The sequence below is a fragment of the Chrysochloris asiatica genome, unplaced genomic scaffold (genome assembly GCF_000296735.1).
Source record: "Chrysochloris asiatica unplaced genomic scaffold, ChrAsi1.0 scaffold00083, whole genome shotgun sequence".
Lineage (NCBI taxonomy): Eukaryota > Metazoa > Chordata > Mammalia > Afrosoricida > Chrysochloridae > Chrysochloris > Chrysochloris asiatica.
Window position 1 is genome coordinate 1521242 of NW_006408601.1, and position 8215 is coordinate 1529456.

An 8215-nucleotide genomic window follows, 5' to 3' on the forward strand; every position below is an offset into this window, starting at 1 on the left:
ATTGCATGGAAAGAATTTTACTTTTTAACAGTGAATTTGGATCCCATATGATTGCCTTTCCTATGTGCCTTTGTTTTGTTTTGTTCTGATTTTTGCCATACATTCAGTTGTTTTTGTTTGAAACCAGAAAGCGAAGTGTAATTTCACAGCATTGAGTGGTGAGCACTGGGATCATTCCCAGAGTCCTCCAACTTTTTTTTTTTATGCAAACCAGGCTGGCTGTGGAACCGGGATTGGGGGCTCTCAGGGGGCATTGGATGTTGTTTCCTATGCAGTGGGCTGGCTCGCTCGCACGTGTGGCTGATGGTGGCTGGCTTTTAGCTGCACTGGCTGAGCAGTTGGGAGACTAAGATAACTTCATAGATTCTGCTTTTTAACCTAAGTTGCAATACCCTCTATGTGGATGTAACTACCCCAGTGTTTGCTGAAGTTCTGACTCTGTTTCTAGTTTCTCTGAGCTAACGAATTAATGATGTACAAAGAAGTTGACAGACATCAATTTTGTGTTTCCATCTGAGATGTTCTGAATTGTTCTTTGTGCACTATTGGCACCAGAGCACAGAGCCTTCAACTAAATGCCTTATAAATAAAACTCTCTCATTTAGAAGGGGTTCCCATAGAATGCAAAAGCACTCTTTTTCTCACTTGGTGATTTTAAGAATCTTCCTCAAGAGAAATAAGTTTGCTGTTGTAAACATTGCTTTATACATATACCTACACACAAACCCACAGTTACATTTGTTTTGCTGTTAGAGAATAGACTGTCCCCCACTCCATGTGAAGGCCTGGTCTACTCTCCTTTGGGGCAGCCAGTGGAGGAGGCGGAATCAGAGGCAGTAGGGTAGCAACTGGCTTAGTATTTAAGCTCCAAGAACCACCTCCGTTTTCTTGTTCTTTCCTCCGACCACATAATTCTTGGGAAAATGAACTCCTTTGTTTTTTCCGCCAACTAATACCAACTGAGTGTCCCATGCATGGAGCTTATCATGGTGGGCAGTTAACACCCAACAGCCTACTCACAGAACTGGCAGTATAAATGACAATGTGAAATAGTGGGCATTATTGCTGAGGTGTTACCAGGTAGAGCACAGATACAATGCAGAAGGAATTCTAGGGACCAGCCACATAGAAATAATGCTTTTGAGTTTGGGAACTAAAAGGCAAGAGTTAATGTTCAACTGCTTAAATGTTCTCTCACATAATGCCAATATGAAGTGAGTTCCATTATTCTGATTTTGTGGAACGCAATGCTAAGAAACTTGGGCTCAAGGAGTTTTGTTGGCTTACCAAAAGTCACAAAGCTTAGTAAATGGGAAAAGCCAGGATTTGAACTCAGATCCTCCTGAATCCTAAACCACTGCTCTTTCAGACAGAGTTTCATCTGGTGGAAATAGTATTATATTTCCAAGCAGAAGGCTTCATGCCATTGTATAGTATGCCTAATTCGTCACCCCTCATAGACTTTGGAGCTGGGCATGCAGGCCTTGCTACCAGCCTTCTACTCAACATTCATTGTGAAACAAGATGATTTTGTAACTGTGATCTCTTGGTCCAAACATAGGTTTCCTCTTGGGGGTTGATGCTGTGGTGGTCATCAGTAACTCGGGGAGTGGTATGGTCTCGATTGCAGAGCTCTGTGGGCATAGAAGAGAGCAAGGCTGACTGTCACCTGCTTGCGGCTGCGTTCACTTCTCCCATGGACATTCTATTTTAAAGACACTGTCTTTAACCTTCCTAACCAGCCATTACTTGGAAACGGGTTACAGTCTGTTGCTTTTGTAGGAGAGGTGGAATTCATCCACACTCTTATTCAGCTCTGGCACCTTCTAGCAGACTTGTGAGGGACAAGCATCTTCACCAAGTTTGGGTTCGGGTCCAGCAAATGGCCACATTTTTTTACCTCTTTTGTTACCTAACACGATAAACACTATATAGTAAGGTGAAGTCATCCCAAAAGCCAACAAGGAAGGACTCTGAGAGGGCTGTGAAGTGTCAGGAAGTATCCAAACTTGCAAGAGATGCTGAGTTTTGCCTGAGACAATGTAGGAAAATTTCCTAGAGAAGGTGGTGATGACTGGCCCTCTCAGACTCTGCCTTTACAGACCCTGCCTCAGCCAGGCCGGTCATCACCTCTACACATATTCAAAACTCTACTCTGTTCTCTGGGGCAGAGAATGACCTATAGTCCTTTCTGTTGAGACCAAGGCCATGGCAACATTTACCTGTCCTCCTATGAAGCTTGAAAAATTGCTTTGTCCACACTTGGGGACCCTGTCTGTTTGTGGCTCCATTGTGAGTCCTCTAGCTTAAAAGCTACTTTTCTCTTCCTGGGGGAGGGGTGGTAACCTTCTTTAGGCCAGTAGTTTTCAAGCCTTTTTTAATGTAGCAAAAATTCATGCTTCCTTTTGAACTTAGTTGAAACAGGAGGGGGCTTCTATTATCGTCCAAGTTCATGAACTTTCTGAAGCCCCCTCATTGAAATGAGTAAACGCTATTCTAATTGATGCTCAGCTTGTCTTGTCCTCTGCAGTGGCCCTTTGGTTTTCCACTGAGTACAGTTTTTGATAAGCTACACAGCTTCAGGCAGAAGGCAAAGGAAAAGATTACCTCTTCAGCTGCCCCAGCCCTTCCAGAATAGTTCATGTTCCCATTTCAGCATCATATTTTGTAAGTTTCGGAGCTTGTCTTAGGTATACAATGCTCCTCTGAAGATAGCAGATTCCAAGAAACCATTAAGAAGAGAATGATCATTCATCTCTTGAAAATCTCTTCCCAAGGCCACCTCTGTGCTCTGCTGCCAAGGGTCCAAATCCACAGTGGTTCTCCAAGTGCTTGTTTAAGGGCTAGATCACTCCAAAATGTGAATGTGTGGCTTTTAACATTAGTTTAGAAAGAAAAATGTTTTAGTAAAAAGGGGGATTTCCACGTAGATTGAAGTTTAAAAGCACAGAAATGATTACTTAATTCAGTCCAGTAAAGTTTTCATTAAGAACCTAGTATGTTTCCAGGCACTTCAATAGATGTTGAACATAAAGAGCTGAATTAACAGGGTTTCTATACTTGAAAAACACTAAACTTCTCTTTAGTTTGTAGCCTTGTATTTTGGGAAAACATCCTCAGCTAGGGGCTCAGTAGCTGACATGAAGCAGGGTAGTGCACATGCAGCCAAAAGAATGCTGAATTCTGAGTGTGAGAGAATTGCCAAACTTCATAACAGTGTTGTCCTTAGAACTGAACCCAGAAGAAGGCAGAACATTTCTCCCAGAGGTACAGTCTGGAGGGGGAGGGGGACCCTTGTGAGGGACACGCTGTAGTTGGAAGTGTCGGGTGGGAAATGAACCTGATGGGAAGGTCTGGCTTGTTCCACCAAGGGGTGAGGACACCTCGGTGGACAATTCCAATTTACATTAAGGGAGCTCTCTCCAGCCATTTTTGGACAGTAGTTAAGAGAGGCAAAGCTGGAGCAAGGGAGATAATTCAGAGGCAGTTGTGAGCCCAGGTGAGACAGGGCTGAGTCACTCACTCATGAATGGCAGTAGCTTTTATTGCCACCCTTGGCTGGCGTCCCCATTCAGGTCCACTCTGTGTCTGCTCTATAGTCTTTCATTCATTGGTTTTAAAATGTAAATTAATTTAAAATGCTTTGTCCTTATGAAGCTGAAAAGTGTGTGTCCTAAATGATTTTGAATTGTGGCAGTTAAAGTTGACCACATTTTAAATAAAACGAGTCAAAAACAGCACAGAGAATATAGCATATAATATGTTTATGTTTCTACGTACCACAGAAGTAGAAATATATGTCATTTTGTATTATGACATATATTTTCTTTCATATTTTAAATGAAAGAAATAAAGTGATAAAAAGTTATCCTGTACTTTTCCTCATGTCCTCTACCCATGCTTGTCCTCAACCATTGTCAAGCCCAGCCTCTGCCAATGTCTTCCTTACCATTCATTTTCCTGGGAAAATTCTAATCCAGTGCAAACTCTATGTTCTCATGTTGACTCTCTCTTAAAATTAATCTGGATTTCTATAGCTCTTGGCACCAACATATGAGGCTTTTATTCTCTCTGCAACCTATAGCAGTCTAAGCTAAGATATATTTGGCCAACAGCTTGGGATGGCCACATGGATACAGACCAAGACCAGAAGGGGATGAATGATACAAGGAGCAAAGACATATTAGAAAGCAGTAGCTGAAGAACAGATCTGTGTTGGAAGAAGTCCAGCCAGAATGCTCCTTAGAAGCCAGGATGGCAAGACTTTGTCTCTCATACTTCAGATATATTATCCAGGACAAGTTCTGGAGAAGGACAGCATGTTTGGGGAAATGGAGGGTCAATGAAAAAGAGGAAGTACCTCCTTCCCCCCTACTTAACAAGATGGATTGACCCAGTGGTAGCAGCAAAGGATATCATGCTTGGTAAAGTGGAGTGTCTGAGCAAAAAGAGGAAGACCCCCAACAAGGCACAGTGGCAGCAGTATAGTGTCAGATGAACAACGACTATGAGGGTGTCACAGGACCAGGCACTGTTTTGTTCTGTTGTGCATTGGGTTGCTTTGAGTTGGAACCAACTCAACAGCACCTACCAATGACAGGTGAAATGGTGAGGTAGTGGCATGAGGATCTGATGAAAAACAAAGGAACAGAGAGACTGAGCGAGCAGGGAGAAGGGGTCTGCAGATACACATCTGAAATTCAAGTGCCTGTTAAGATGAAAAAAGAACTAAGAAATTTGGAAATTAAACATACTTTCAGTTTATTCTTTGGTTTTCGTGGCTAAAGTGTCTAATAGACAATTAAAAATGATATTGGTGGACTAGAAGAAAGCTGAATGTTGTGGGAGTTGATTCTCAGTGATGGGGAGTCCCCTGAGTCTTGCCCCCACCCAGCCAAATCCTTTGGTCCAACCGCTCTTTAGATCCAAGATGTACTTTAGATGTGGCCTGACTCGCACTATGATAAGGAGGGCGAATTCTTCCAGTTGTAAGCTCCAGGTAGTTTATAGGACTATGGAAAGAAGTTCTTTACTTGTGGGAACATGAATTGAGAAATTCCCAGGACACTTGAGTTACAGATCTCTGTAGGATCTTGTTTCTCCAGCTGCATCTACAGCAGTATCACCAACACCAGATTAATTATTGTCTTCACCTTGTCCTTAGTTTAGCACCTCACTCCCATCTCAGATGGGGTGTCTGAGCAGACTGGATGGGATGGTCTGAGAGCTGGCCTGCAACTTTTTAAATTAATGAAATCTGAATTATTTCATTTTGAGTTTATACATAAATAAATGATAAACGAGATAGTAATACATACGTATATGTATTACTGTCGTCAAGTTAGTTCCAACTCATAGCAACCCTTTATTGGGTTTCCAAGGAGCAGCTCGTGGATTTGAACCACCAACCTTGTATGTGTATCCTAGGGATTGATTATCCTAGCAATCTCTGCAGGTCACCACTGCTTTATGAAGTAGCAGTATCTTCATGTAAAGTTGGAGCAGATGATTTCTGGTGAACCTCTTGGAATGTGTTTTGGATGTACGTGACTCCAGACAGTGCTGACAAGCAAGGAAGTCTCGGCTCTGCCCTAGACTCGCAGGAACAAGTGTCTCCAGCAGTAGACATACTCATAGCAAGCACTGGATGTGTGTTGAAGAAAAGCCTGTGCTTGCTGATAGTGCATCATCTCAGTAGAGCAGAAAAAACCTTTCTGACTGCAATCCGTCATTGGTGGCTAATTTACAAGCCACATGTGCTCTCCCCTGGGGCCATTGTCTTTGTTTTCACTCTGGTGGCCTTTGTGATTTGATTTCTGAACAGGTCATTCTTTCCAATTTGCCATTCCTCCCAATAAACCAAGAGCTTAAAAGTTCAAATTGTTGATTTAATTCTCTTGAGAAGTTCAAGAACTTCACTGGGGCATTGCTGAAGTCTAGGCTGCGGAGAGTCCTGTTGTATCACTACTGTTTTTACCCAGCAATGGAAATGCCCAGTGGGAAGACCGATACACATCAGTACACCCTGCCTGCGGCCCCCTGAGCTACTATTCTCCTCCTGGAGTTGGCTGTTAGTAGTACACAAGACAAAGAAAGCCTCAAACAACAACTTCCTTTGTTTTACTGTCAGCACTAGACACTTGGCCTTGTCACTGAATTTGGGAAATGATGCAAGGTCTTTTCTGGCATTTCCCAATCTTTAGGGAGTTCTTTTGCATTCATGATGTGTATGTATCCTCCCTCCTCAAGATTACCTTGTGTTTAATATAATGGAACTAAAGCTCAGATTGGAGACAATTAATTTCTCTTGCTTGGTGTGGTGGAATTAGAACTTCTCATCAGCAGTGTGGCGATGCAGAACTTAGAATGTAAGCCAGAGGATTGAATTCATTTACTTTTGTGAATGAAGCCAGTTCTGGATGTCTTTTAAGGCCAGCAGAAACAGCCTGATTTTGTGTTTCATAGAATATATCCCATTGTTAATCTGCTTCTAATAGAGACATTGCCCTAGAAGAACATCACTTTCAAAGATTACGTGGTATGGACCAGAGCTTTTAAACATTGCTGTTCCCAAGCTCAGTCAATCCCCATAGACTGTAGGCTCAAGAACGGCAAGGCTGTAGGCACTGTGTGAGTGCTTGTTATGTTTCCCAAAGCAGTCATAAAGTTGATTTTGTTTTTCCAGTGTGAAAAATGAGGTAGCAACAACGCATATGACTAAGTGATTTGCTGAGGGCCACACATCAAAATGGAATTCCCACCAAAATTCTCTCCATGTATCTTGATGTCATGCTGCCTCCCCAGAGGATGCTGGTCAGGAGGAGGCCTCATTCCCCTGACTTGAGTTGCTGTGCATTGTCTCCTTCCATGTTGTTGTTGTTGAGTGCCATTGAGTCTGTTCCGACTCACAGCAACCCTGTGTAGGGTTTCTGAGGAGCTTGAACCACCGACCTTGTAGTTCAAATTGACCTTGCAGTCCAGTGCATTAACCTGCACACAGCGCTCTTTTATGTTGTGGATTTGCTTAAAGGACAGAAGGGGAGGAGTGAGGAGAGCTTGTATTCATTCAGGAGCTAGGCGAGAGCTGGCTGCTAACTTGGGGGTTCCTCTGGCTTCTCAGGGGTGACCCACCTCCTGCTTCTTGCTTTCACCTCCTGGGAAAAAGTGATTAAGAGCAGAAGGGTGTCTTCTTCCAAATAAGTGGACCTTATCTAAAGCCAAGCCTTCCTAAATCCCAGGCTCCTCCCGGGTAGGTAGGCTAGAGAGTTGTTCAGGCACACAAGTCACATGAATTCTCCACTACAAACAGTCCTTTATGATGCTAAGTCCCTATACCAGAATTAAAGAAAAAGCTGTTGACAATTATAAAATACTAAATATAGCTTAGTACCTTTAAAAATGAACAATGGTGAAAGCCTTGAAAATTTTTTTCTTTGATGTGAATGGAGTCTTTGGCATTTGGAAATACAATAAGATGAATTAATTGCTACTCATTAGACGGCAAGTCAGGCGAAGTCTGAATGTGCCTTCTCTCCTCAGCATTAGTTGTTGCCTGACTGAAATAGCCCCTTTTGTATTTATTCCTGCCTTCTCTAATAATACGCAAATTAGAGATCATGGCTAGAAAAATTCAAGTGCCCTTCATCCTTTCTCCAAAACCTTTGGATGGTTTGCAGTGTTTGTCTTCTTAGGGACTACGTCTAATAATTACAAAGGTCGTGTGAATCCACATAGAGCAAGATTAGAAACAACATCTGCAAAATTACTTCTTAGGAAACTATTTTGTGTTTTGTCTTTTCTGAAGGAAAAAAAAAAGTGATTTTGCAAGCAAATTGCTGCTTTCCCTCCCTTGTACCATATTTTTATATTGCTGGAAAAGTATGTTTGGAGAAAGACATTTAATAGCTGTCAAGAGTGTTTGAGTCTGGGGTCCTCTTTTTTTACTTCACACATTTTTCCTGATGCATTGGTTGGTATAGCCTTTCATATAAATAAATGAGTTTGGAGTCGTATATTCATTCTGAAATGATGACTATGAGCAAACTGTTTGGAATAAATTGATTTAGTGTGCCAATCATTAAAAGTCTATGTAGGGTAGCTATAATATATTGTATATTATATACAATATACAAAGGTAATACAGAAACGGCTGCAATCATACATTGACAGAGAACTTCCAGAGGTTCAAGCTGGATTCAGAAGAGGCCGTGGAACG

The 8215-nt window shown here is 42.1% G+C and overlaps 1 protein-coding gene across 2 annotated transcripts in view; it reads left to right on the forward strand.

Moving 5' to 3' along the window:
• The window catches only part of TEAD1 (TEA domain family member 1 (SV40 transcriptional enhancer factor)), a 226911-nt gene that overhangs the window by 136862 nt on the left and 81834 nt on the right, over nucleotides 1-8215 (forward strand). The gene's annotated exons all lie outside the window — the stretch shown is intronic.